This window comes from Primulina tabacum, chromosome 10 (assembly GCF_025594145.1).
Source record: "Primulina tabacum isolate GXHZ01 chromosome 10, ASM2559414v2, whole genome shotgun sequence".
NCBI classification, from domain to species: Eukaryota; Viridiplantae; Streptophyta; class Magnoliopsida; order Lamiales; family Gesneriaceae; genus Primulina; species Primulina tabacum.
Genome location: NC_134559.1, coordinates 36,055,326 through 36,078,924, shown reverse-complemented (window position 1 = coordinate 36,078,924; position 23,599 = coordinate 36,055,326). Strand labels below are relative to the sequence as shown.

Sequence of the window (23,599 nt, the reverse complement as noted above, 5' to 3'; positions counted from 1 at the left end):
GTCTGTCAACAAGTAATCAAAAATAGAAAAACACGAAAAGGGGTGCAACACGAGGACTTCCCAAGAGGTCACACATCCTAGTACTGCTCTCGCCCAAGCACGCTTAACTTCGGAGTTCTGATGGGATCCGGTGCATTAGTGCTGGTATGATCGCACCCGACATTGAGTGGGATGTTTATTCTTATATCCCTCGAGTACGTGTGGAGCGGGCGGCGATGGACAACACGCGGCACTGCTCTCGCCCAATCATAACCACGAAGTTAAGCGTTCTGGCACGATGGCAGAGGTAGGATGGGTGACCTCCCTGGGAAGACCTCGTGTCGCGACCGTTTACATAAATTATGGATAAAACAGTCGAAATAATTGTTTTTAATGAGTTAACCGTCTCCGGAATAATCTGCGTCATACCCTTTCGCACAGAACCGGCTCACGACAACAAAAATCGATAAATGTTCCCAGAAAATCGAAAAAAAAATAAGAAGAAGAAAATAACGAATGTAAAGCTATTATTATGCCTGGGATACGATAAAATGGAACCAGAATCGAATTTCGAACTTCCTAAGCGGATTTCTCGAGGAAACGAAAGCTTAACAGAAGCGTTAAATCGCAAATTAGAGGGTCCTAGAGAAGGAATTCGGCTAAAATCTCGTCAACTCATTGCGTAGTAATGAGTCTCGTCCGTTTACCCGTTTACAATCAAATTAGCCTACAATTTTGTCCAAATCCGGCAGTGCCCGAGCTACTTTCATTTCACATGTCTTATATGGTCCCGATTGAGATTCAGATGATTTGTGCCGAAAATCGTCTGTCAACAAGTAATCAAAAATAGAAAAACACGAAAAGGGGTGCAACACGAGGACTTCCCAAGAGGTCACACATCCTAGTACTGCTCTCGCCCAAGCACGCTTAACTTCGGAGTTCTGATGGGATCCGGTGCATTAGTGCTGGTATGATCGCACCCGACATTGAGTGGGATGTTTATTCTTATATCCCTCGAGTACGTGTGGAGCGGGCGGCGATGGACAACACGCGGCACTGCTCTCGCCCAATCATAACCACGAAGTTAAGCGTTCTGGCGCGATGGCAGAGGTAAGATGGGTGACCTCCCTGGGAAGACCTCGTGTCGCGACCAGTTACGTAAATTATGGTTAAAAAAGTCGAAATAATTGTTTTTAATGAGTTAACCGTATCCGGAGTAATCTGCGTCATACCCTTCCGCACAGAACCGGCTCACGACAACAAAAATCAATAAATGTTCCTAGAAAATAGAAAAAAAATAAGAAGAAGGAAATAACGAATGTAAAGCTATTATTATGCCTGGGATACGATAAAATGGATCCGGAATCGAATTTCGAACTTCCTAAGCGGATTTCTCGAGGAAACGAAAGCTTAACAGAAGCGTTAAATCGCAAATTAGAGGGTCTTAGAGAAGGAATTCGGCTATAATCTCGTCAACTCATTGCGTAGTAATGAGTCTCGTCCGTTTGCCCGTTTACAATCAAATTAGCCTACAATTTTGTCCAAATCCGGCAGTGCCCGAGCTACTTTCATTTCACCTGTCTTATCTGGTCCCGATCGAGATTCAGATGATTTGAGCCGAAAATCGTCTGTCAACAAGTAATCAAAAATAGAAAAACACGAAAAAGGGTGCAACACGAGAACTTCCTAGGGGGTCACCCATCCTAGTACTGCTCTCACCCAAGCACGCTTAACTTCGGAGTTCTGATGGGATCCGGTGTATTAGTGCTCGTAAGATTGCACCCGACATTGAGTGGGATGTTTATTCTTATATCTCTCGAGTACGTGTGGAGCGGGCGGCGATGGACAACACGCGGCACTACTCTCGCCCAATCATAACCATAAAGTTAAGCGTAGTAATGAGTCTCGTCCGTTTGCCCGTTTAAAATCAAATTAGCCTACAATTTTGTCAAAATCCGGCAGTGCCCGAGCTACTTTCATTTCACATGTCTTATATGGTCCCGATCAAGATTCAGATGATTTGTGCCGAAAATCGTCTGTCAACAAGTAATCAAAAATAGAAAACACGAAAAAGGGTGCAACACGAGGACTTCCCAGGGTGTCACCCATACAAGTACTGCTCTAGCCCAAGCACGCTTAACTTCGGAGTTCTGATGGGATTCGGTGCATTAGTGCTGGTATGATCGCACCCGACATTAAGTGGGATGTTTATTCTTATATCCCTCGAGTACGTGTGGAGCGGGCGCCGATGGACAACACGCGGCACTACTCTCGCCCAATCATAACCACGAAGTTAAGCGTTCTGGCGCGATGGCAGAGGTAGGATGGGTGACCTCCCTGGGAAGACCTCGTGTCGCGACCGTTTACATAAATTATGGATAAAACAGTCGAAATAATTGTTTTTAATGAGTTAACCGTCTCCGGAATAATCTGCGTCATACCCTTTCGCACAGAACTGGCTCACGACAACAAAAATCGATTAATGTTCCCAGAAAATCGAAAAAAAAATAAGAAGAAGAAAATAACGAATGTAAAGCTATTATTATGCCTGGGATACGATAAAATGGAACCAAAATCGAATTTCGAACTTCCTAAGCAGATTTCTCGAGGAAACGAAAGCTTAACAGAAGCGTTAAATCGCAAATTAGAGGGTCTTAGAGAAGGAATTCGGCTAAAATCTCGTCAACTCATTGCGTAGTAATGAGTCTCGTCCGTTTGCCCGTTTACAATCAAATTAGCCTACAATTTTGTCTAAATCCGGCAGTGCCCGAGCTACTTTCATTTCACATGTCTTATCTGGTCCCGATCGAGATTCAGATGATTTAAGCCGAAAATCGTCTGTCAACAAATAATCAAAAATAGAAAAACACGAAAAAGGGTGCAACACGAGGACTTTCCAGGGGGTCACCCATCCTAGTACTGCTCTCACCCAAGCACGCTTAACTTCGGAGTTTTGATGGGATCCGGTGCATTAGTGCTGGTATGATCGCACCCGACATTGCGTGGGATGTTTATTCTTATATCCCACGAGTACGTGTGGAGGGGGCGGCGATGGACAACACGCGGCACTGCTCTCGCCCAATCATAACCATAAAGTTAAGCGTTCTGGCGCGATGGCAGAGGTAGGATGGGTGACCTCCCTGGGAAGACCTCGTGTCGCGACCGTTTACGTAAATTATGGATAAAACAGTCGAAATAATTTTTTTTAATGAGTTAACCGTCTCCGGAGTAATCTGCGTCATATCCTTCCGCACAGAACCGGTTCACGACAACAAAAATCGATAATTGTTCCCAGAAAATAGAAAAAAAAATAAGAAAAAGGAAATAACGAATGTAAAGCTATTATTATGCCTGGATACAATAAAATGAAACCAGAATCGAATTTCGAACTTCCTAAGCGGATTTCTCGAGGAAACGAAAGTTTAACATAAGCGTTAAATCGCAAATTCGAGGGTCTTAGAGAAGGAATTCGGCTAAAATCTCGTCAACACATTGCGTAGTAATGAGTCTCGTCCGTTTGCCCGTTTACAATCAAATTAGCCTACAATTTTGTCCAAATCCGGCAGTGCCCGAGCTACTTTCAGTTCACATGTCTTATCTGGTCCCGATCGAGATTCAGATAATTTGAGCCGAAAATCGTCTGTCAACAAGTAATCAAAAATAGAAAAACACGAAAAGGGGTGCAACACGAGGACTTCCCAGGAGGTCACCCGTCCTAGTACTGCTCTCGCCAAAGCACGCTTAACTTCAGAGTTCTGACGGGATCCAGTGCATTAGTGCTGGTATGATCGCACCCACATTGAGTGGGATGTTTATTCTTATATCCCTCGAGTACGTGTGGAGCGGACGGCGATGGACAACACGCGGCACTGCTCTCGCCCAATCATAACCACGAAGTTAAGCATTCTGGCGCGATGGCAGAGGTAGGATGGGTGACCTCCCTGGGAAGACCTCGTGTCGCGACCGTTTACGTAAATTATGGATAAAACAGTCGAAATAATTGTTTTTAATGAGTTAACCGTCTCCGGAATAATCTACGTCATACCCTTTCGCACAGAACCGGCTCACGACAACAAAAATCGATAAATGTTCCCAGAAAATCGAAAAAAAATAAGAAGAAGAAAATAACGAATGTAAAGCTATTATTATGCCTGGGATACGATAAAATGGAACCGGAATCGAATTTCGAACTTCCTAAGCGGATTTCTCGAGGAAACGAAAGCTTAACAGAAGCGATAAATCGCAAATTATAGGGTCTCAGAGTAGGAATTCGGCTAAAATCTCGTCAACACATTGCGTAGTAATGAGTCTCGTCCGTTTGCCCGTTTACAATCAAATTAGCCTACAATTTTGTCCAAATCCGGCAGTGCCCGAGCTACTTTCATTTCACATGTCTTATCTGGCCCCGATCGAGATTCAGATGATTTGAGCCGAAAATCGTCTGTCAACAAGTAATCAAAAATAAAAAAACACGAAAAAGGGTGCAACACGAGGACTTCCCAGGGGGTCACCCATCCTAGTACTGCTCTCGCCCAAGCACGCTTAACATCAAAGTTCTGATGGGATCCAGTGCATTAGTGCTGGTATGATCGCACCCGACATTGCGTGGGATGTTTATTGTTATATCCCTCGAGTACGTGTGGAGCGGGCGGCGATGGACAAAACGCGGCACTGCTCTCGCCCAAACAGAACCATAAAGTTAAGCGTTCTGGCGCGATGGCAGAGCAAGGATGGGTGACCTCCCTCGAAAGTCCTCGTGTCGCGATCGTTTACGTAAATTATGGATAAAACAATCGAAATAATTGTTTTTAATGAGTTAACAGTCTCTGAAGTAATCTGCGTCATACCCTTCCGCACAGAACCGGCTCACGACAACAAAAATCGCTAAATGTTCCCAGAAAATAGAAAAAAAAGAAGAAGAAAATAGAGAATGTAAAGCTGTTATTATGCCTGGGATACGATAAAATGGAACCGGAATCGAATTTCGGACTTCCTAAACGGATTTCTCGAGGAAACGGAAGCTTAACAGAAGCGGAAAATCGCAAATTAGAGGGTCTTAGAGAAGGATTTCGGCTAAAATCTCGCCAGCTCATTGCGAAGTAATGAGTCTTGTTTGTTTGCCCGTTTACAATCAAATTATCCTACAATTTTGTCCAAATCCAGCAGTGCCCGAGCTACGTTGATTTCACATATCTTATTTAGTCCCGATAGAGATTCAGATTATTTGAGCCGAAAATCGTCTCTCAACAAGTAATCAAAAATAGAAAAACACGAAAAAGGGTGCAACACGAGGACTTTCCAGGTGGTCACCCATCCTAGTACTGCTCTCGCCCAAGCACGCTTCACTTCGGAGTTCTAATGATCCGGTGCATTAGTGTTGGTATGATAGCACCCGACATTGAGTGAGATGTTTATTCTTATATCCCTCGAGTACGTGTGGAGCGGGCGGCGATGGACAACACGCGGCACTGCTCTGGCCCAATCATAACCATGAAGTTAAGCGTTTTGGCGCGATGGCAGAGGTAGGATGGGTGACCTCCCTGGGAAGACCTCGTGTCGCGACTGTGTACGTAAATTATGGATAAAACAGTCGAAATAATTGTTTTTAATAAGTTAACTGTCTTCGGAGTAATCTGCGTCATACCCTTCCGCACAGAACCGGCTCACGACAACAAAAATCGATAAATGTTCCCAGAAAATAGAAAAAAAAATAAGAAGAAGGAAATAACGAATGTAAAGCTATTATTATGCCTGGGATACGATAAAATGGAACCGGGATCGAATTTCGAACTTCATAAGCGGATATCTCGAGGAAACGAAAGCTTAACAGAAGCGTTAAATCGCAAATTAGAGGGTCTTAGAGAAGAAATTCGGCTTAAATATCGTCAGCTCATTGCGTAGTAATGAGTCTCGTCCGTTTGCTCGTTTACAATCAAATTAGCCTACAATTTTGTCCAGATCCGGCAATGCCCGAGCTAGTTTCATTTCACATGTCTTATCTGGTCCCGATCGAGATTCAGATGATTTGAGCCGAAAATCGTCTGTCAACAAGTAATCAAAAATAGAAAAACACGAAAAGAGTGCAACACGAGGACTTCCCAGGAGGTCACCCATCCTAGTACTGCTCTCGCCCAAGCACGCTTAACTTCGAAGTTCTAATGGGATCCGGTGCATTAGAGCTGGTATGATCGCACCCGACATTGAGTGGGATGTTTATTCTTATATCCCTCGAGTACGTGTGGAGCGGACGGCGATGGACAACACGCGGCCTTGCTCTCGCCCAATCATAACCACGAAGTTAAGCGTTCTGGCGCGATGGCAGAGGTAGGATGGGTGACCTCCCTGGGAAGATCTCGTGTCGCGACCGTTTACGTAAATTATGGATAAAACAGTCGAAATAATTGTTTTTAATGAGTTAACCGTCTCCGGAATAATCTGCGTCATACCCTTCCGCACAGAACCGGCTCACGACAACAAAAATCGATAAATGTTTCCAGAAAATAGAAAAAAAATAAGAAGAAGGAAATAACGAATGTAAAGCTATTATTATGCCTGGGATACGATAAAATGGAACCAGAATCGAATTTCGAACTTCCTAAGCGGATTTCTCGAGAAAACGAAAGCTTAACAGAAGCGTTAAATCGCAAATTAGAGGGTCTTAGAGAAGGAATTCGGCTAAAATCTCGTCAACTCATTGCGTAGTAATGAGTCTCGTCCGTTTGCCCATTTACAATCAAATTAGCTTACAATTTTGTCCAAATCCGGTAGTGCCCGAGCTACTTTCATTTCACATGTCTTATCTGGTCCCGATCGAGATTCAGATGATTTGAGCCGAAAATCGTCTGTCAACAAGTAATCAAAAATAGAAAAACACGAAAAGGGGTACAACACGAGGAATTCCCAGGAGGTCACCCATCATATTACTGCTCTCGCCCAAGCACGCTTAACTTCGGAGTTCTCATGGGATCCGGTGCATTAGTGCTGGTATGATCGCACGCCACATTGAGTGGGATGTTTATTCTTATATCCCTCGAGTACGTGTGGAGCGGGCGGCGATGGACAACACGCAGCACTGCTCTCGCCCAATCATAACTACGAAGTTAAGCGTTCTGGCGCGATGGCAGAGGTAGGATGGGTGACCTCCCTGGGAAGACCTCGTGTCGCGACCGTTTACGTAAATTATGGATAAAACAGTCGAAATAATTGTTTTTAATGAGTTAACCGTCTCCGGAATAATCTGCGTCATGCCCTTTCGCACAGAACCGGCTCACGACAACAAAAATCGATAAATGTTCCCAGAAAATCGAAAAAAAAATAAGAAGAAGAAAATAACGAATGTAAAGCTATTATTATGCCTGGGATACGATAAAATGGAACCAGAATCAAATTTCGAACTTCCTAAGCGGATTTCTCGAGGAAACGAAAGCTTAACAGAAGCGTTAAATCGCAAATTAGAGGGTCTTAGAGAAGGAATTCGACTAAAATCTCGTCAACTCATTGCGTAGTAATGAGTCTCGTCCGTTTGCCCGTTTACAATCAAATTAGCCTACAATTTTGTCCAAATCCGGCAGTGCCCGAGCTACTTTCATTTCACATGTCTTATCTGGTCCCGATCGAGATTCAGATGATTTGAGCCGAAAATCGTCTGTCAACAAGTAATCAAAAATAGAAAAACACGAAAAGGGTGCAACACGAGGACTTCCCAGTGAGTCACCCATCCTAGTACTACTCTCGCCAAGCACGCTTAACTTCGGAGTTCTGATGGGATCCGGTGCACTAGTGCTGGTATGATCACACCCGACATTGAGTGGGATGTTTATTCTTATATCCCTCGAGTACGTGTGGAGCGGGCGGCAAAGGACAACACGCGGCACTGCTCTCGCCCAATCATAACCAAGAAGTTAAGCGTTCTGGCGCGATGGAAGAGGTAGGATGGGTGACCTCCCAGGGAAGACCTCGTGTCGCGACCGTTTACGTAAATTATGGATAAAACAGTCGAAATAATTGTTTTTAATGAGTTAACCGTCTCCGGAGTAATCTGCGTCATACCCTTCCGCACAGAACCGGCTCACGACAACAAAAATCGATAAATGTTCCCAGAAAATAGAAAAAAAATAAGAAGAAGGAAATAACGAATGTAAAGCTATTATTATGCCTGGGATACGATAAAATGGAACCGGAATCGAATTTCGAACTTCCTAAGCGGATTTCTCGAGGAAACGAAAGCTTAACAGAAGCGGTAAATCGCAAATTAGAGGGTCTTAGAGAAGGAATTCGGCTAAAATCTCGTCAGCTCATTGCGTAGTAATGAGTCTCGTCCGTTTGCCCGTTTACAATCAAATTAGCCTACAATTTTGTCCAAATCCGGCAGTGCCCGAGCTACTTTCATTTCACATGTCTTATCCGGTCCCGATCGAGATTCAGATGATTTAAGCCGAAAATCGTCTGTCAACAAGTAATCAAAAATAGAAAAACACGAAAAAAGGTGCAACACGAGGACTTCCCAGGGGGTCACCCATCCTAGTACTGCTCTCGCCTAAGCACGCTTAACTTCGGAGTTCTGATGGGATCCGACTGCATTATTGCTTGGTATGATCGCACCCAACAGGAGTGGGATGTTTATTCTTATATCCCTCGAGTACGTGTGGAGCGGGCGGCGATGGACAACACGCGGCACTGCTCTCGCCCAATCATAACCACGAAGTTAAGCGTTCTGGCGCGATGGCAGAGGTAGGATGGGTGACCTCCCTGGGAAGACCTCGTGTCGCGACCGTTTACGTAAATTATAGATAAAACAGTCGAAATAATTGTTTTTAATGAGTTAACCGTCTCCGGAGTAATCTGCGTCATACCCTTACCGCAGCAGAACCAGGCTCACGACAACAAAAATCGATAAATGTTCCCAGAAAATAGAAAAAAAATAAGAAGAAGGAAATAACGAATGTAAAGCTATTATTATGCCTGGGATACGATAAAATGGAACCGGAATCGAATTTCGAACTTCCTAAGCGGATTTCTCGAGGAAACGAAAGCTTAACAGAAAGCGTTAAATCGCAAATTAGAGGATCTTAGAGAAGGAATTCGGCTAAATCTCGTCAGCTCATTGCGTAGTAATGAGTCTCGTCCGTTTGCTCGTTTACAATCAAATTAGCCTACAATTTTGTCCAAATCCGGCAGTGCCCGAGCTACTTTCATTTCACATGTCTTATCCGGTCCCGATCGAGATTCAGATGATTTGAGCCGAAAATCGTCTGTCAACAAGTAATCAAAAATAGAAAAACACGAAAAAGGGTGCAACACGAGGACTTCCCAAGGGTCACCCATCCTAGTACTGCTCTCTCTAAGAACGCTTAACTTCGGAGTTCTGATGGGATCCGATGCATTATTGCTGGTATGATCGCACCCAACAGGAGTGGGATGTTTATTCTTATATCCCTCGAGTACGTGTGGAGCGGGCGGCGATGGACAACACGCGGCACTGCTCTGGCCCAATCATAACCATGAAGTTAAGCGTTCTGGCGCGATGGCAGAGGTAGGATGGGTGACCTCCCTGGGAAGACCTCGTGTCGCGACCGTTTACGTAAATTATGGATAAAACAGTCGAAATAATTGTTTTTAATGAGTTAACCATCTTCGGAGTAATCTGCGTCATACCCTTCCGCACAGAACCGGCTCACGACAACAAAAATCGATAAATGTTCCCAGAAAATCGAAAAAAAATAAGAAGAAGAAAATAACGAATGTAAAGCTATTATTATGCCTGGGATACGATAAAATGGAACCGGAATCGAATTTCGAACTTCCTAAGCGGATTTCTCGAGGAAACGAAAGCTTAACAGAAGCGTTAAATCGCAAATTAGAGGGTCTTAGAGAAGGAATTCGGCTAAAATCTCGTCAACTCATTGCGTAGTAATGAGTCTCGTCCGTTTGCCCGTTTACAATCAAATTAGCCTACAATTTTGTCCAAATCCGGCAGTGCCCGAGCTACTTTCATTTCACATGTCTTATCTGGTCCCGATCGAGATTCAGATGATTTGAGCCGAAAATCGTCTGTCAACAAGTAATCAAAAATAGAAAAACACGAAAAAGGGTGCAACACGAGGACTTCCCAGGGGGTCACCCATCCTAGTACTGCTCTCGCCCAAGCACGCTTAACTTCGGAGTTCTGATGGGATCCGGTGCATTAGTGCTGGTATGATCGCACCCGACATTGAGTGGGATGTTTATTCTTATATCCCTCGAGTACGTGTGGAGTGGGCGGCGATGGACAACACGCGGCACTGCTCTCGCCCAATCATAACCATGAAGTTAAGCGTTCTGGCGCGATGGCAGAGGTAGGATGGGTGACCTCCCTGGGAAGACCTCGTGTCGCGACCGTTTACGTAAATTATGGATAAAACAGTCGAAATAATTGTTTTTAATGAGTTAACCGTCTCCGGAATAATCTGCGTCATACCCTTTCGCACAGAACCGGCTCACGACAACAAAAATCGATAAATGTTCCCAGAAAATCGAAAAAAAAATAAGAAGAAGAAAATAACGAATGTAAAGCTATTATTATGCCTGGGATACGATAAAATGGAACCAGAATCGAATTTCGAACTTCCTAAGCGGATTTCTCGAGGAAACGAAAGCTTAACAGAAGCGTTAAATCGCAAATTAGAGGGTCTTAGAGAAGGAATTCGGCTAAAATCTCGTCAACTCATTGCGTAGTAATGAGTCTCGTCCGTTTGCCCGTTTACAATCAAATTAGCCTACAATTTTGTCCAAATCCGGCAGTGCCCGAGCTACTTTCATTTCACATGTCTTATCTGGTCCCGATCGAGATTCAGATGATTTGAGCCGAAAATCGTCTGTCAACAAGTAATCAAAAATAGAAAAACACGAAAAGGGGTGCAACACGAGGACTTCCCAGGGGGTCACCCATCTAGTACTGCTCTCGCCCAAGCACGCTTAACATCGGAGTTCTGATGGGATCCGGTGCATTAGTGCTGGTATGATCGCACCCGACATTGAGTGGGATGTTTATTCTTATATCCCTCGAGTACGTGTGGAGCGGGCGGCGATGGACAACACGCGGCACTGCTCTCGCCCAATCATAACCATGAAGTTAAGCGTTCTGGCGCGATGGCAGAGGTAGGATGGGTGACCTCCCTGGGAAGACCTCGTGTCGCGACCGTTTACGTAAATTATGGATAAAACAGTCGAAATAATTGTTTTTAATGAGTTAACCGTCTCCGGAGTAATCTGCGTCATAGCCCTTCCGCACAGAACCGGCTCACGACAACAAAAATCGATAAATGTTCCCAGAAAATAGAAAAAAAAATAAGAAGAAGGAAATAACGAATGTAAAGCTATTATTATGCCTAGGATACGATAAAATGGAACCGGAATCGAATTTCGAACTTCCTAAGCGGATTTCTCGAGGAAACGAAAGCTTAACAGAAGCGTTAAATCGCAAATTAGAGGGTCTTAGAGAAGGAATTCGGCTAAAATCTCGTCAACTCATTGCGTAGTAATGAGTCTCGTCCGTTTGCCCGTTTACAATCAAATTAGCCTACAATTTTGTCCAAATCCGGCAGTGCCCGAGCTACTTTCATTTCACATGTCTTATCTGGTCCCGATCGAGATTCAGATGATTTGAGCCGAAAATCGTCTGTCAACAAGTAATCAAAAATAGAAAAACACGAAAAAGGTGCAACACGAGGACTTCCCAGGGGGTCACCCATCCTAGTACTGCTCTGGCCCAAGCACGCTTAACTTCGGAGTTCTGATGGGATCCGGTGCATTAGTGCTGGTATGATCGCACCCGACATTGCGTGGGATGTTTATTCTTATATCCCTCGAGTACGTGTGGAGTGGGCGGCGATGGACAACACGCGGCACTGCTCTCGCCCAATCATAACCATGCTGTTAAGCGTTCTGGCGCGATGGCAGAGGTAGGATGGGTGACCTCCCTGGGAAGACCTCGTGTCGCGACCGTTTACGTAAATTATGGATAAAACAGTCGAAATAATTGTTTTTAATGAGTTAACCGTCTCCGGAGTAATCTGCGTCATACCCTTCCGCACAGAACCGGCTCACGACAACAAAAATCGATAAATGTTCCCAGAAAATAGAAAAAAAATAAGAAGAAGGAAATAACGAATGTAAAGCTATTATTATGCCTGGGATACTATAAAATGGAACCGGAATCGAATTTTGAACTTCCTAAGCGGATTTCTCGAGAAAACGAAAGCTTAACAGAAGCGTTAAATCGCAAATTAGAGGGTCTTAGAGAAGAAATTCGGCTTAAATCTCGTCAGCTCATTGCGTAGTAATGAGTCTCGTCCGTTTGCTCGTTTACAATCAAACTAGCCTACAAATTTGTCCAAATCCGGCAATGTCCGAGCTACTTTCATTTCACATGTCTTATCTGGTCCCGATCGAGATTCAGATGATTTGAGCCGAAAATCGTCTGTCAACAAGTAATCAAAAATAGAAAAACACGAAAAAGGGTGCAACACGAGGACTTCCCAGGGGGTCACCCATCCTAGTACTGCTCTCGCCTAACCCGGCTAACTTTGGAAGTTCTGATGGGATCCGGTGCATTAGTGCTGGTATGATCGCACCCGACATTGAGTGGGATGTTTATTCTTATATCCCTCGAGTACGTGTGGAGCGGGCGGCGATGGACAACACGCGGCACTGCTCTCGCCCAATCATAACCATGAAGTTAAGCGTTCTGGCGCGATGGCAGAGGTAGGATGGGTGACCTCCCTAGGAAGACCTCGTGTCGCGACCGTTTACGTAAATTATGGATAAAACAGTCGAAATAATTGTTTTTAATGAGTTAACCGTCTCCGGTGTAATCTGCATCATACCCTTCCGCACAGAACCGGCTCACGACAACAAAAATCGATAAATGTTCCCAGAAAATAGAAAAAAATATAAGAAGAAGAAAATAACGAATGTAAAGCTATAATTATGCCTGGGATACGATAAAATGGAACCAGAATCGAATTTCGAACTTCCTAAGCGGATTTCTCGAGGAAACGAAAGCTTAACAGAAGCGTTAAATCGCAAATTAGAGGGTCTTAGAGAAGGAATTCGGTTAAAATCTCGTCAACTCATTGCGTATCGTCCGTTTGCCCATTTACAATCAAATTAGCTTACAATTTTGTCCAAATCCGGCAGTGCCCGAGCTACTTTCATTTCACATGTCTTATCTGGTCCCGATCGAGATTCAGATGATTTAAGCCGAAAATCGTCTGTCAACAAGTAATCAAAAATAGAAAAACACGAAAAGGAGTGCAACACGAGAACTTCCCAGGAGGTCACCCATCCTAGTTCTTCTCTCGCCCAAGCACGCTTAACTTCGGAATTCTGATTGGATCCGGTGCATTAGTGCTGGTATGATTCCAACCGACATTGAGTGGGATGTTTATTTTTATATCCCTCGAGTACGTGTGGAGCGGGCAGCGATGGACGACACGCGGCACTGCTCTCGGCCCAATCATAACCATGAAGTTAAGCGTTCTGGCGCGATGGCAGAGGTAGGATGGGTGACCTCCCTGGGAAGACCTCGTGTCGCGACCGTTTACGCAAATTATGGATAAAACAGTCGAAATAATTGTTTTTAATGAGTTAACCGTCTCCGGAATAATCTGCGTCATGCCCTTTCGCACAGAACCGGCTCACGACAACAAAAATCGATAAATGTTCCTAGAAAATCGAAAAAAAAATAAGAAGAAGAAAATAACGAATGTAAAGCTATTATTATGCCTGGGATATGATAAAATGGAACCGGAATCGAATTTCGAACTTCCTAAGCGGATTTCTCGAGGAAACGAAAGCTTAACAGAAGCGTTAAATCGCAAATTAGAGGTTTTTAGAGAAGGAATTCGGCTAAAATCTCGTCAACTCATAGCGTAGTAATGAGTCTCGTCCGTTTGCCCGTTTACAATCAAATTAGCCTACAATTTTGTCCAAATCCGGCAGTGCCCGAGCTACTTTCATTTCACATGTCTTATCTGGTCCCGATCGAGATTCAGATGATTTGAGCCGAAAATCGTCTGTCAACAAGTAATCAAAAATAGAAAAACACGAAAAAAATTGCAACACGAGGACTTCCCCCCAGGGGGTCACCCATCCTAGTACTGCTCTGGACCAAGCACGCTTAACATCGGAGTTCTGATGGGATCCGGTGCATTAGTGCTGGTATGATCGCACCCGACATTGCGTGGGATGTTTATTGTTATATCCCTCGAGTACGTGTAGAGTGGGCGGCGATGGACAACACGCGGCACTGCTCTCGCCCAATCATAACCATGCTGTTAAGCGTTCTGGCGCTATGGCAGAGGTAGGATGGGTGACCTCCCTGGAAAGACCTCGTGTCGCGACCGTTTACGTAAATTATGGATAAAACAGTCGAAATAATTGTTTTTAATGAGTTAACCGTCTCCGGAGTAATCTGCGTCATACCCTTCCGCACAGAACCGGCTCACGACAACAAAAATCGATAAATGTTCCCAGAAAATAGAAAAAAAATAAGAAGAAGGAAATAACGAATGTAAAGCTATTATTATGCCTGGGATATGATAAAATGGAACCGGGATCGAATTTCGAACTTCCTAAGCGGATTTCTCGAGGAAACGAAAGCCTAACAGAAGCGGTAAATCGCAAATTAGAGGGTCTTAGAGAAAGAATTCGGCTAAAATCTCGTCAGCTCATTGCGTAGTAATGAGTCTCGTCCGTTTGCCCGTTTACAATCAAATTAGCCTACAATTTTGTCCAAATCCGGCAGTGCCCGAGCTACTTTCATTTCACATGTCTTATCCGGTCCCGATCGAGATTCAGATGATTTGAGCCGAAAATCGTCTGTCAACAAATAATCAAAAATAGAAAAACACGAAAAGGGGTGCAAAACAAGGAATTCCCAGGGGGTCACTCATCCTAGTACTGCTCTCGCCCAAGCACGCTTAACTCCGGAGTTTTGATGGGATCCGTTGCATTAGTGCTGGTATGATCGCACCCGACATTGAGTGGGATGTTTATTCTTATATCCCTCGAGTACGTGTGGAGCGGGCGGCGATGGACAACACGCGGCACTGCTCTCGCCCAATCATAACCATGAAGTTAAGCGTTCTGGCGCGATGGCAGAGCGAGGATGGGTGACCTCCCTGGGAAGACCTCGTGTCGCTATCGTTTACGTAAATTATGGATAAAACAGTCGAAATAATTGTTTTAAATGAGTTAACCGTCTCCGGAGTAATCTGCGTCATACCCTTCCGCACAGAACCGGCTCACGACAACAAAAATCGATAAATGTTCCCAGAAAATAGAAAAAAAATAAGAAGAAGGAAATAACGAATGTAAAGCTATTATTATGCCTGGGATATGATAAAATGGAACCGGGATCGAATTTCGAAATTCCTTAGCGGATTTCTCGAGGAAACGAAAGCCTAACAGAAGCGTTAAATCGCAAATTAGAGGGTCTTAGAGAAGGAATTCGGCTTAAATCTCGTCAGCTCATTGCGTAGTAATGAGTCTCGTCCGTTTGCCCGTTTACAATCAAATTAGCCTACAATTTTGTCCAAATCCGGCAGTGCCCGAGTTACTTTCATTTCACATGTCTTATCCGGTCCCGATCGAGATTCAGATGATTTGAGCTGAAAATCGTCTGTCAACAAGTAATCAAAAATAGAAAAACACGAAAAGGGGTGCAACACGAGGACTTCCCAAGGGGTCACCCATCCTAGTACTGCTCTCGCCCAAGCACGCTTAACTTCAGAGTTCTGATGGGATCTGTTGCATTAGTGCTGGTATGATCGCACCCGACAATGTGTGGGATGTTTATTCTTATATCCCTCGAGTACGTGTGGAGTGGGCGGCGATGGACAACACGCGGCACTGCTCTCGCCCAATCATAACCATGAAGTTAAGCGTTCTGGCGCGATGGCAGAGGTAGGATGGGTGACCTCCCTGGGAAGACCTCGTGTCGCGACCGTTTACGTAAATTATGGATAAAACAGTCGAAATAATTGTTTTGAATTAGTTAACTGTCTCCGGAGTAATCTGCGTCATATCCTTCCACACAAAACCGGTTCACGACAACAAAAATCGATAATTGTTCCCGGAAAATAGAAAAAAAAAATAAGAAGAAGGAAATAACGAATGTAAAGCTATTATTATGCCTGGGATACGATAAAATGGAACCAGAATTGAATTTCGAACTTCCTAAGCGGATTTCTCGAGGAAACGAAAGCTTAACAGAAGCGGTAAATCGCAAATTAGAGGGTCTTAGAGAAGGAATTCGGCTAAAATCTCGTCAGCTCATTGGTTAGTAATGAGTCTCGTCCGTTTGCCCGTTTACAATCAAATTAGCCTACAATTTTGTCCAAATCCGGCAGTGCCCGAGCTACTTTCATTTCACATGTCTTATCCGGTCCCGATCGAGATTCAGATGATTTGAGCCGAAAATCCTCTGTCAACAAGTAATCAAAAATAGAAAAACACGAAAAAGGGTGCAACACGAGGACTTCCCAGGGGGTCACCCATCCTAGTACTGCGCTTTCGCCCAAACACGCTTAACTTCGGAGTTCTGATAGGATCCGATGCATTATTGCTGGTATGATCGCACCAAACAAGAGTGGGATGTTTATTCTTATATCCCTCGAGTACGTGTGGAGCAGGCGGCGATGGACAACACGCGGCACTGCTCTGGCCCAATCATAACCATGAAGTTAAGCGTTCTGGCGCGATGGCAAAGGTAGGATGGGTGACCTCCCTGGGAAGACCTCGTGTCGCGACCGTTTACGTAAATTATTGATAAAACAGTCGAAATAATTGTTTTTAATGAGTTAACCGTCTTCGGAGTAATCTGTGTCATACCCTTCCTCACAGAACCGGCTCACGACAACAAAAATCGATAAATGTTCCCAGAAAATAGAATAAAAAATAAGAAGAAGGAAATAACGAATGTAAAGCTATTATTATGCCTGGGATACGATAAAATGGAACCGAGATCGAATTTGGAACTTCCTAAGCGGATTTCTCGAGGAAACGAAAGCTTAACAGAAGCGTTAAATCGTAAATTAGAGGGTCTTAGAGAAGGAATTCGGCTTAAATCTCGTCAGCTCATTGCGTAGTAATGAGTCTCGTCCGTTTGCTCGTTTACAATCAAATTAGCCTACAATTTTGTCCAAATCCGGCAGTGCCCGAGCTAGTTTCATTTCACATGTCTTATCTGGTCCCGATCGAGATTCAGATGATTTGAGCCGAAAATCGTCTGTCAACAAGTATTCAAAAATAGAAAAACACGAAAAGGGGTGCAACCGGACTTCTCAGGAAATCACCCATCCTAGTACTGCTCTCGCCCAAGCACGCTTAACTTCGGAGTTCTGATGGGATCCGGTGCACTAGTTCTGGTATGATCGCACCCGACCTTGAGTGGGATGTTTATTCTTATATCCCTCGAGTACGTGTGGAGCGAGCGACGATTGACAACACGCGGCACTGCTCTCGCCCAATCATAACCACGAAGTTAAGCGTTCTGGCTCGATGGCAGAGGAAGGATGGGTGACCTCCCTGGGAAGACCTCGTGTCGCGACCGATTACGTAAATTATGGATAAAACAGTCGAAATAATTGTTTTTAATGAGTTAACCGTCTCCGGAGTAATCTGCGTCATACCCTTCCTCACAGAACCGGCTCACGGACAACAAAAATCGATAAATGTTCCCAGAAAAAAGAAAAAAAATTAGAAGAAGGAAATAACGAATGTAAAGCTATTATTATGCCTGGGATACGATAAAATGGAACCGGAATCGAATTTCGAACTTCCTAAGCGGATTTCTCGAGGAAACGAAAGCTTAACAGAAGCGTTAAATCGCAAATTAAAGGGTCTTAGAGAAGGAATTCGTCTAAAATCTCGTCAGCTCATTGCGTAGTAATGAGTCTCGTCCGTTTGCCCGTTTACAATCAAATTAGCCTACAATTTTGTCCAAATCCGGCAGTGCCCGAGCTACTTTCATTTCACATGTTTTATCTGGTCCCGATCGAGATTCAGATGATTTGAGCCGAAAATCGTCTGTCAACAAGTAATCAAAAATAGAAAAACACGAAAAGGGGTGCAAAACGTGGACTTTCAAGGGGGTCACCCATCCTAGTACTGCTCTCGACCAAGCACACTTAACTTCAAAGTTCTGATGGGATCCGGTGCATTAGTGCTGGTATGATCACACCCGACAATGAGTAGGGTGTTTATTCTTATATCTCTCGAGAACGTGTAGAGCGGGCGGCGATGGACAACACGAGGCACTGCTCTCGCCCAATCAGAACCATGAAGTTAAGCGTTCTGGCGCGATGGCAGAGCTAGGATGGGTGACCTCCCTGGGAAGTCCTCGTGTCGTGACCATTTACGTAAATTATGGATAAAACAATCGAAATAATTGTTTTTAATGTGTTAATCGTCTCTGGAGTAATCTACGTCATACCCTTCCGCACAGAACCGGCTCACGAATACAAAAATCTCTAAATTTTCCCAGAAAATAGAAAAAAAAATAAGAAGAAGAAAATAACGAATGTAAAGCTATTATTATGCCTGTGATACGATAAAATGGAACCGGAATCGAATTTCAAACTTCCTAAGCGGATTTCTCGAGGAAACGGAAGCTTAACAAAAGCGGAAAATCGCAAATTAGAGGGTCTTAGAGAAGGAATTCGGCTAAAATCTCGCCAGCTCATTGCGGAGTAATGAGTCTCGTTTGTTTGCCCGTTTACAATCAAATTAGGCTACAATTTTGTCCAAATCTGGCAGTGCCCGAGCTACGTTGATTTCACATGTCTTATCTGGTCCCGATCGAGATTCAGATGATTTGAGCCGAAAATCGTCTGTCAACAAGTAATGAAAACCATGAAGTTAAGCGTTCTGGCGCGATGACAGAGTTAGGATGGGTGACCTCCCTGGGAAGTCCTCGTGTCGCGACCGTTTACGTAAATTATGGATAAAACAGTCAAAATAATTGTTTTTAATGAGTTAACCATCTCCGGAGTAATCTACGTCATGCCCTTCCGCACAAAACCGGCTCACGAAAACAAAACTCGCTAAATGTTCCCAGAAAATAGAAAAAAAAATAAGAAGAAGAAAATAGCGAATGTAAAGCTATTATTATGCTTGGGATACGATAAAATGGAACCGGAATCAAATTTCGGACTTCCTAAACGGATTTTTCGAGGAAACAGAAGCTTAACAGAAGCGGAAAATCGTAAATTAGAGGGATTTAGAGAAGAAATTCGGCTAAAATCTTGCCAGCTCATTGCGATGTAATGAGTCTCGTTCGTTTGCCCGTTTACAATCAAATTAGCCTACAATTTTTTCCAAATCCGGCAGTGCTCGAGCTACGTTGATTTCACTTGTCTTATCATGTCCTGATCGAGATTCAGATGATTTGAGCCGAAAATCGTCTGTCAACAAGTAATCAAAATTAGAAAAACACGATTAACTTCGGAGTTCTGATGGGATCCGGCGCATTAGTGCTGGTATGATCGCACATGACATTGAGTGGGATGTTTATTCTTATATCCCTCGAGTACGTGTGGAGCGGGCGGCGATGGACAACACGAGGCACTGCTCTCGCCCAATCAAAACTATGAAGTTAAGCATTCTGGCGCGATGGCAGAGCTAGGATGGGTGACCTCCCTGAGAAGTCCTCGTGTCGCGATCGTTTACGTAAATTATGGATAAAACAGTCGAAATAATTGTTTTTAATGAGTTAACCGTCTCCGGAGTAATCTACGTCATGCCCTTCCGCACAGAACCGGCTCACGACAACAAATCGCTAAATGTTCTCAGAAAATAGAAAAAAAAAAGAAGAAGAAAATAGCGAATGTAAAGTTATTATTATGCTTGGGATTCGATAAAATAGAACCGGAATCGAATTTCGAACTTCCTAAGCGGATTTCTCGAGGAAACGGAAGCTTAAACGAAGCAGAAAATCGCAAATTAGAGGATCTTAGAGAAGGAATTCGGCTAAAATCTCGCTAGCTCATTGCGGAGTAATGAGACTCGTTCGTTTGCCCGTTTACAATCAAAATAGGCTACAATTTTGTCCAAATCCGGCAGTGCCCGAGCTACGTTGATTTCACATGTCTTGTCTGGTCCCGATCGAGATTCAGATGATTTGAGGCGAAAGTCGTTTGTCAACAAGTAATCAAAAATAGAAAAACACGAAAAGGGGTGCAACACGAGGACTTCGCAGGGGGTCACCCATCCTATTACTGCTCTCGTCCAAGCACGCTTTACTTCGGAGTTCTGATGGGATCCGGTGCATTAGTGCTGTTATGATCGCACCCGACATTGAGTGGGATGTTTATTCGTATATCCCTCGAGTACGGGTGGAGCGGGCGGCGATGGACAACATGCGGCACTGCTCTCGCCAAATCAGAACCATGAAGTTAAGCGTTCTGGCGCGACGGTAGAGCTAGGATGGGTGACCTCCGTGGGAAGTCCTCGTGTCGCGATCGTTTACGTAAATTATGGCTAAAACAGTAGAAATAATTGTTTTTAATGAGTTAACCATCTCCGGAGTAATCTGCGTCATACCCTTCCGCACAGAACCGGCTCACGACAACAAAAATCATTAAATGTTCCCTGAAAATAGAAAAAAATAATAATAATAGGAAAATAGCGAATGTAACTCTATTATTTTGCCTGGAATACGATAAAATGAAACCGGAAATGAATTTTGGACTTCGTAAGCGTATATATCGAGGAAACAGAAGCTTAACAGAAGCGGAAAATCGCAAATTAGAAGGTCTTAGAGAAGAAATTCGGCTAAAATCTCGCCAGCTCATAGCGGAGTAATGAGTCTCGTTCGTTTGCCCGTTTAAATCTAATTAGGCTACAATTTTGTCCAAATCCGGCAGTGCCCGAGATACGTTGATTCACACGTCTTATCTGGTCACGATCGAAATTCAGATGATTTGAGCCGAAAATCGTCTGTCAAGAAGTAATCAAAAATAGAAAAACATGAAAAGGGGTGCCACACGAGGACTTCCCAGGGGGTCCATCACCCATTCTAGTACTGCTCTCGCCCAAGCACGCTTAACTTCGGAGTTCTGATGGAATCCGGTGCATTAGTGCTGGTATGATCGCACCCGAAATTGAGTGGGATGTTTATTCTTATATTCCTCGTGTACGTGTGGAGCGGGCGACGATGGACAACACGCTACACTGCTCTCGCCCAATCAGAACCATGAAGTTAAGCGTTCTGGCGCGATGGCAGAGCTAGGATGGGTGACCTCCCTGGGAAGTCCTCGTGTCGCGATCGTTTACGTAAATTATGGATAAAACATTCGAAATAATTGTTTTTAATGAGTTAACCGTCTCCGGAGTAATCTGCGTCATACCCCTCGCACAGAACCGGCTCACGACAACAAAAATCACTATATGTTCCAAGAAAATAGAAAAATAATTAAGAAGAATAAAATAGCGAATGTAAAGCTATTATTATTCCTGGGATACGATAAAATGGAACCGGAATCGAATTTCGAACTTCCTAAGCGATTTTCTCGAGGAAACGGAAGTTTAACAGAAGCGGAAAATCGCAAATTAAAGGGTCTTAGAGAAGGAATTCGGCTAAAATCTTTCCAACTCATTGCGTAGTAATGAGTCTCGTTCGTTTGCCCGTTTACAATCAAATTAGGCTACTATTTTGTCCAAATCCGGCAGTGCCCGAGCTACGTTGATTTCACATGTCTTATCTGGTCCCGATCGAGATTCAGATTATTTGAGCCGAAAATCATCTGTCAACAAGTAATCAAAAATAGAAAAACACGAAAAGGGGTGCAACACGAGAACTTCCCAGGGGTCACCCATCCTAGTACTGCTCTCGCCCAAGCACGCTTTACTTCGGAGTTCTGATGGGATCAGGTGCGTTAGTGCTGGTATGATTGCACCCGACATTGAGGGGGATGCTTATTCTTATATCCCTCGAGTACGTGTGGAGCGGGCGACGATGGACAACACGCGGCACTGCTCTCGCCCAATCAGAACCATGAAGTTAAGAATTCTGGCGCGATGACAGAGCTAGGATGGGTGACCTCCTTGGGAAGTCCTCGTGTCGCGACTTTTACGTAAATTATGGGTAAAACAACCGAAATAATTGTTTTAAATGAGTTAACCGTCTCCGGAGTAATCTACGTCATACCCTTCCGCACAGAACCGGCTCACGACAACAAAAATCGCTAAATGTTCCCAGAAAATAGGAAAAAAATAAGAAGAAGAAAATAGCGAATGTAAAGCTATTATTATGCCTGGGATACGATAAAATTGAACCGCAAGCTTAACAGAAGCGGAAAATCGCAAATTAAAGGGTTTTAGAGAAGGAATTCGGCTAAAATCTCGCCAGCTCATTGCGGAGTAATTTGTCTCGTTCGTTTGCCCGTTTACAATCAAATTAGGCTACAATTTTGTCCAAATCAGGCATTGCTCGAGCTACGTTGATTTCACATGTCGTATCTGGTCCCGATCGAGATTCAGATGATTTTAGCCGAAAATCGTCTGTCAACAAGTAATCAAAAATTGAAAAACACGAAAAGGGGTGCAACACGAGGACTTCCCAGGGGTCACCCATCCTAATACTGCTCTCGTCCAAGCACGCTTTACTTCGGAGTTCTGATCGGATCCGGTGCATTAGTGCTGGTATGATCGGAGCACGTGTGGAGCGGGCGGCGATGGACAACACGCGGAACTGCTCTCGCCCAAATGGAACCATGAAGTTAAACGTTCTGGAGCGATAGCCGAGCTAGGATGGGTGACCTCCTTGGGAAGTCCTCGTGTCACGATTATTTAAGTAAATTATGGATAAAACAGTCGAAATAATTCTTTTTAATGAGTTAACCGTCTCCGGAGTAATCTGCGTCATACCCCTCGCACAGAACCGGCTCACGACAACAAAAATCGCTAAATGTTCCCAGAAAATAGGAAAAAAATAGGAGGAAGAAAATAGCGAATGTAAAGCTATTATTTTGCCTGGGATAAGATAAAATGGAACTGGAATCGAATTTCGGACTTCCTAAGCGGATTTATCGAGGAAACGAAAGCTTAACAGAAGCGGAAAATCGCAAATTAGAGGGTCTTAGAGAATGAATTCGGCTAAAATCTCGCCAGCTCATTGCGGAGTAAGGAGTCTCGTTCGTTTGCCCGTTTACGATCAAATTAGGCTACAATTTTGTGCAAATCCGGCAGTGCCCGAGCTACGTTGATTTCACATGTCTTATCAGGTCCCGATCGAGATTCAGATGATTTGAGCCGAAAATCGTCTGTCAACAAGTAATCAAAAATAGAAAAACACGAAAAGGGGTGCAACACGAGGACTTCCCAGGGGGTCACCCATCCTAGTACTGCTCTCGCCCAAGCACGCTTAACTTCGGAGTTCTGATGGGATCCGGTGAATTAATGCTGGTATGATCGCACCGGACATTGAGTGGATGTTTATTCTTATCTCCCAAGAGTACGTGTGGAGAAGGCGACGATGGACAACACACGGCACTGCTCTCGCCCAATCAAAACCATGAAGTTAAGTGTTCTGGCGCGATGGCAGAGCTAGGATGGGTAACCTCCCTGGGAAGTACTCGTG

At 44.1% G+C, this 23,599-nt stretch overlaps 23 non-coding genes and 6 pseudogenes across 23 annotated transcripts; all 29 read right to left on the bottom strand.

The window, feature by feature from the left end:
* Positions 1 to 39: 39 nt before the first annotated feature.
* LOC142512919 (5S ribosomal RNA) lies at positions 40 to 158 on the bottom strand. Its single transcript, XR_012808894.1, has one exon. It is a non-coding gene; the product is annotated as a 5S ribosomal RNA (ribosomal RNA).
* A 684-nt stretch (positions 159 to 842) lies between these two features.
* LOC142512918 (5S ribosomal RNA) lies at positions 843 to 961 on the bottom strand. Its single transcript, XR_012808893.1, has one exon. It is a non-coding gene; the product is annotated as a 5S ribosomal RNA (ribosomal RNA).
* Positions 962 to 1,644: 683 nt separating this feature from the next.
* On the bottom strand, positions 1,645 to 1,763 carry LOC142516024 (5S ribosomal RNA). The gene has a single exon (XR_012811840.1). It is a non-coding gene; the product is annotated as a 5S ribosomal RNA (ribosomal RNA).
* A 288-nt stretch (positions 1,764 to 2,051) lies between these two features.
* LOC142507595 (5S ribosomal RNA) lies at positions 2,052 to 2,170 on the bottom strand. Its single transcript, XR_012805848.1, has one exon. It is a non-coding gene; the product is annotated as a 5S ribosomal RNA (ribosomal RNA).
* Positions 2,171 to 2,854: 684 nt separating this feature from the next.
* On the bottom strand, positions 2,855 to 2,973 carry LOC142515409 (5S ribosomal RNA). Its single transcript, XR_012811256.1, has one exon. It is a non-coding gene; the product is annotated as a 5S ribosomal RNA (ribosomal RNA).
* A 683-nt stretch (positions 2,974 to 3,656) lies between these two features.
* LOC142515951 (5S ribosomal RNA) lies at positions 3,657 to 3,775 on the bottom strand. The gene has a single exon (XR_012811770.1). It is a non-coding gene; the product is annotated as a 5S ribosomal RNA (ribosomal RNA).
* A 682-nt stretch (positions 3,776 to 4,457) lies between these two features.
* On the bottom strand, positions 4,458 to 4,576 carry LOC142515162 (5S ribosomal RNA). The gene has a single exon (XR_012811019.1). It is a non-coding gene; the product is annotated as a 5S ribosomal RNA (ribosomal RNA).
* A 680-nt stretch (positions 4,577 to 5,256) lies between these two features.
* On the bottom strand, positions 5,257 to 5,373 carry LOC142510194 (5S ribosomal RNA). Its single transcript, XR_012808320.1, has one exon. It is a non-coding gene; the product is annotated as a 5S ribosomal RNA (ribosomal RNA).
* A 683-nt stretch (positions 5,374 to 6,056) lies between these two features.
* Positions 6,057 to 6,175, bottom strand: LOC142513577 (5S ribosomal RNA). Its single transcript, XR_012809516.1, has one exon. It is a non-coding gene; the product is annotated as a 5S ribosomal RNA (ribosomal RNA).
* A 683-nt stretch (positions 6,176 to 6,858) lies between these two features.
* Positions 6,859 to 6,977, bottom strand: LOC142516233 (5S ribosomal RNA). The gene has a single exon (XR_012812038.1). It is a non-coding gene; the product is annotated as a 5S ribosomal RNA (ribosomal RNA).
* A 683-nt stretch (positions 6,978 to 7,660) lies between these two features.
* LOC142517589 (5S ribosomal RNA) lies at positions 7,661 to 7,778 on the bottom strand. Its single transcript, XR_012813328.1, has one exon. It is a non-coding gene; the product is annotated as a 5S ribosomal RNA (ribosomal RNA).
* A 683-nt stretch (positions 7,779 to 8,461) lies between these two features.
* Positions 8,462 to 8,582, bottom strand: LOC142509531 (5S ribosomal RNA). The gene has a single exon (XR_012807700.1). It is a non-coding gene; the product is annotated as a 5S ribosomal RNA (ribosomal RNA).
* Positions 8,583 to 9,267: 685 nt separating this feature from the next.
* LOC142512251 (5S ribosomal RNA) lies at positions 9,268 to 9,384 on the bottom strand (annotated as a pseudogene).
* Positions 9,385 to 10,066: 682 nt separating this feature from the next.
* On the bottom strand, positions 10,067 to 10,185 carry LOC142514180 (5S ribosomal RNA). Its single transcript, XR_012810087.1, has one exon. It is a non-coding gene; the product is annotated as a 5S ribosomal RNA (ribosomal RNA).
* Positions 10,186 to 10,869: 684 nt separating this feature from the next.
* On the bottom strand, positions 10,870 to 10,987 carry LOC142513939 (5S ribosomal RNA). The gene has a single exon (XR_012809860.1). It is a non-coding gene; the product is annotated as a 5S ribosomal RNA (ribosomal RNA).
* Positions 10,988 to 11,671: 684 nt separating this feature from the next.
* Positions 11,672 to 11,790, bottom strand: LOC142513404 (5S ribosomal RNA). Its single transcript, XR_012809352.1, has one exon. It is a non-coding gene; the product is annotated as a 5S ribosomal RNA (ribosomal RNA).
* Positions 11,791 to 12,473: 683 nt separating this feature from the next.
* LOC142512159 (5S ribosomal RNA) lies at positions 12,474 to 12,592 on the bottom strand (annotated as a pseudogene).
* Positions 12,593 to 13,266: 674 nt separating this feature from the next.
* LOC142507902 (5S ribosomal RNA) lies at positions 13,267 to 13,385 on the bottom strand. The gene has a single exon (XR_012806141.1). It is a non-coding gene; the product is annotated as a 5S ribosomal RNA (ribosomal RNA).
* Positions 13,386 to 14,070: 685 nt separating this feature from the next.
* On the bottom strand, positions 14,071 to 14,192 carry LOC142510670 (5S ribosomal RNA; annotated as a pseudogene).
* Positions 14,193 to 14,875: 683 nt separating this feature from the next.
* On the bottom strand, positions 14,876 to 14,994 carry LOC142508442 (5S ribosomal RNA). Its single transcript, XR_012806653.1, has one exon. It is a non-coding gene; the product is annotated as a 5S ribosomal RNA (ribosomal RNA).
* A 683-nt stretch (positions 14,995 to 15,677) lies between these two features.
* Positions 15,678 to 15,796, bottom strand: LOC142512968 (5S ribosomal RNA). Its single transcript, XR_012808940.1, has one exon. It is a non-coding gene; the product is annotated as a 5S ribosomal RNA (ribosomal RNA).
* Positions 15,797 to 16,481: 685 nt separating this feature from the next.
* On the bottom strand, positions 16,482 to 16,602 carry LOC142510737 (5S ribosomal RNA; annotated as a pseudogene).
* A 683-nt stretch (positions 16,603 to 17,285) lies between these two features.
* Positions 17,286 to 17,401, bottom strand: LOC142510693 (5S ribosomal RNA; annotated as a pseudogene).
* Positions 17,402 to 18,085: 684 nt separating this feature from the next.
* LOC142508745 (5S ribosomal RNA) lies at positions 18,086 to 18,204 on the bottom strand. The gene has a single exon (XR_012806948.1). It is a non-coding gene; the product is annotated as a 5S ribosomal RNA (ribosomal RNA).
* A 1,989-nt stretch (positions 18,205 to 20,193) lies between these two features.
* On the bottom strand, positions 20,194 to 20,312 carry LOC142506402 (5S ribosomal RNA). The gene has a single exon (XR_012804696.1). It is a non-coding gene; the product is annotated as a 5S ribosomal RNA (ribosomal RNA).
* A 683-nt stretch (positions 20,313 to 20,995) lies between these two features.
* On the bottom strand, positions 20,996 to 21,118 carry LOC142506924 (5S ribosomal RNA). The gene has a single exon (XR_012805196.1). It is a non-coding gene; the product is annotated as a 5S ribosomal RNA (ribosomal RNA).
* A 683-nt stretch (positions 21,119 to 21,801) lies between these two features.
* LOC142515164 (5S ribosomal RNA) lies at positions 21,802 to 21,919 on the bottom strand. The gene has a single exon (XR_012811021.1). It is a non-coding gene; the product is annotated as a 5S ribosomal RNA (ribosomal RNA).
* A 639-nt stretch (positions 21,920 to 22,558) lies between these two features.
* On the bottom strand, positions 22,559 to 22,676 carry LOC142510914 (5S ribosomal RNA; annotated as a pseudogene).
* Positions 22,677 to 23,319: 643 nt separating this feature from the next.
* On the bottom strand, positions 23,320 to 23,438 carry LOC142513566 (5S ribosomal RNA). Its single transcript, XR_012809506.1, has one exon. It is a non-coding gene; the product is annotated as a 5S ribosomal RNA (ribosomal RNA).
* Positions 23,439 to 23,599: the final 161 nt, after the last annotated feature.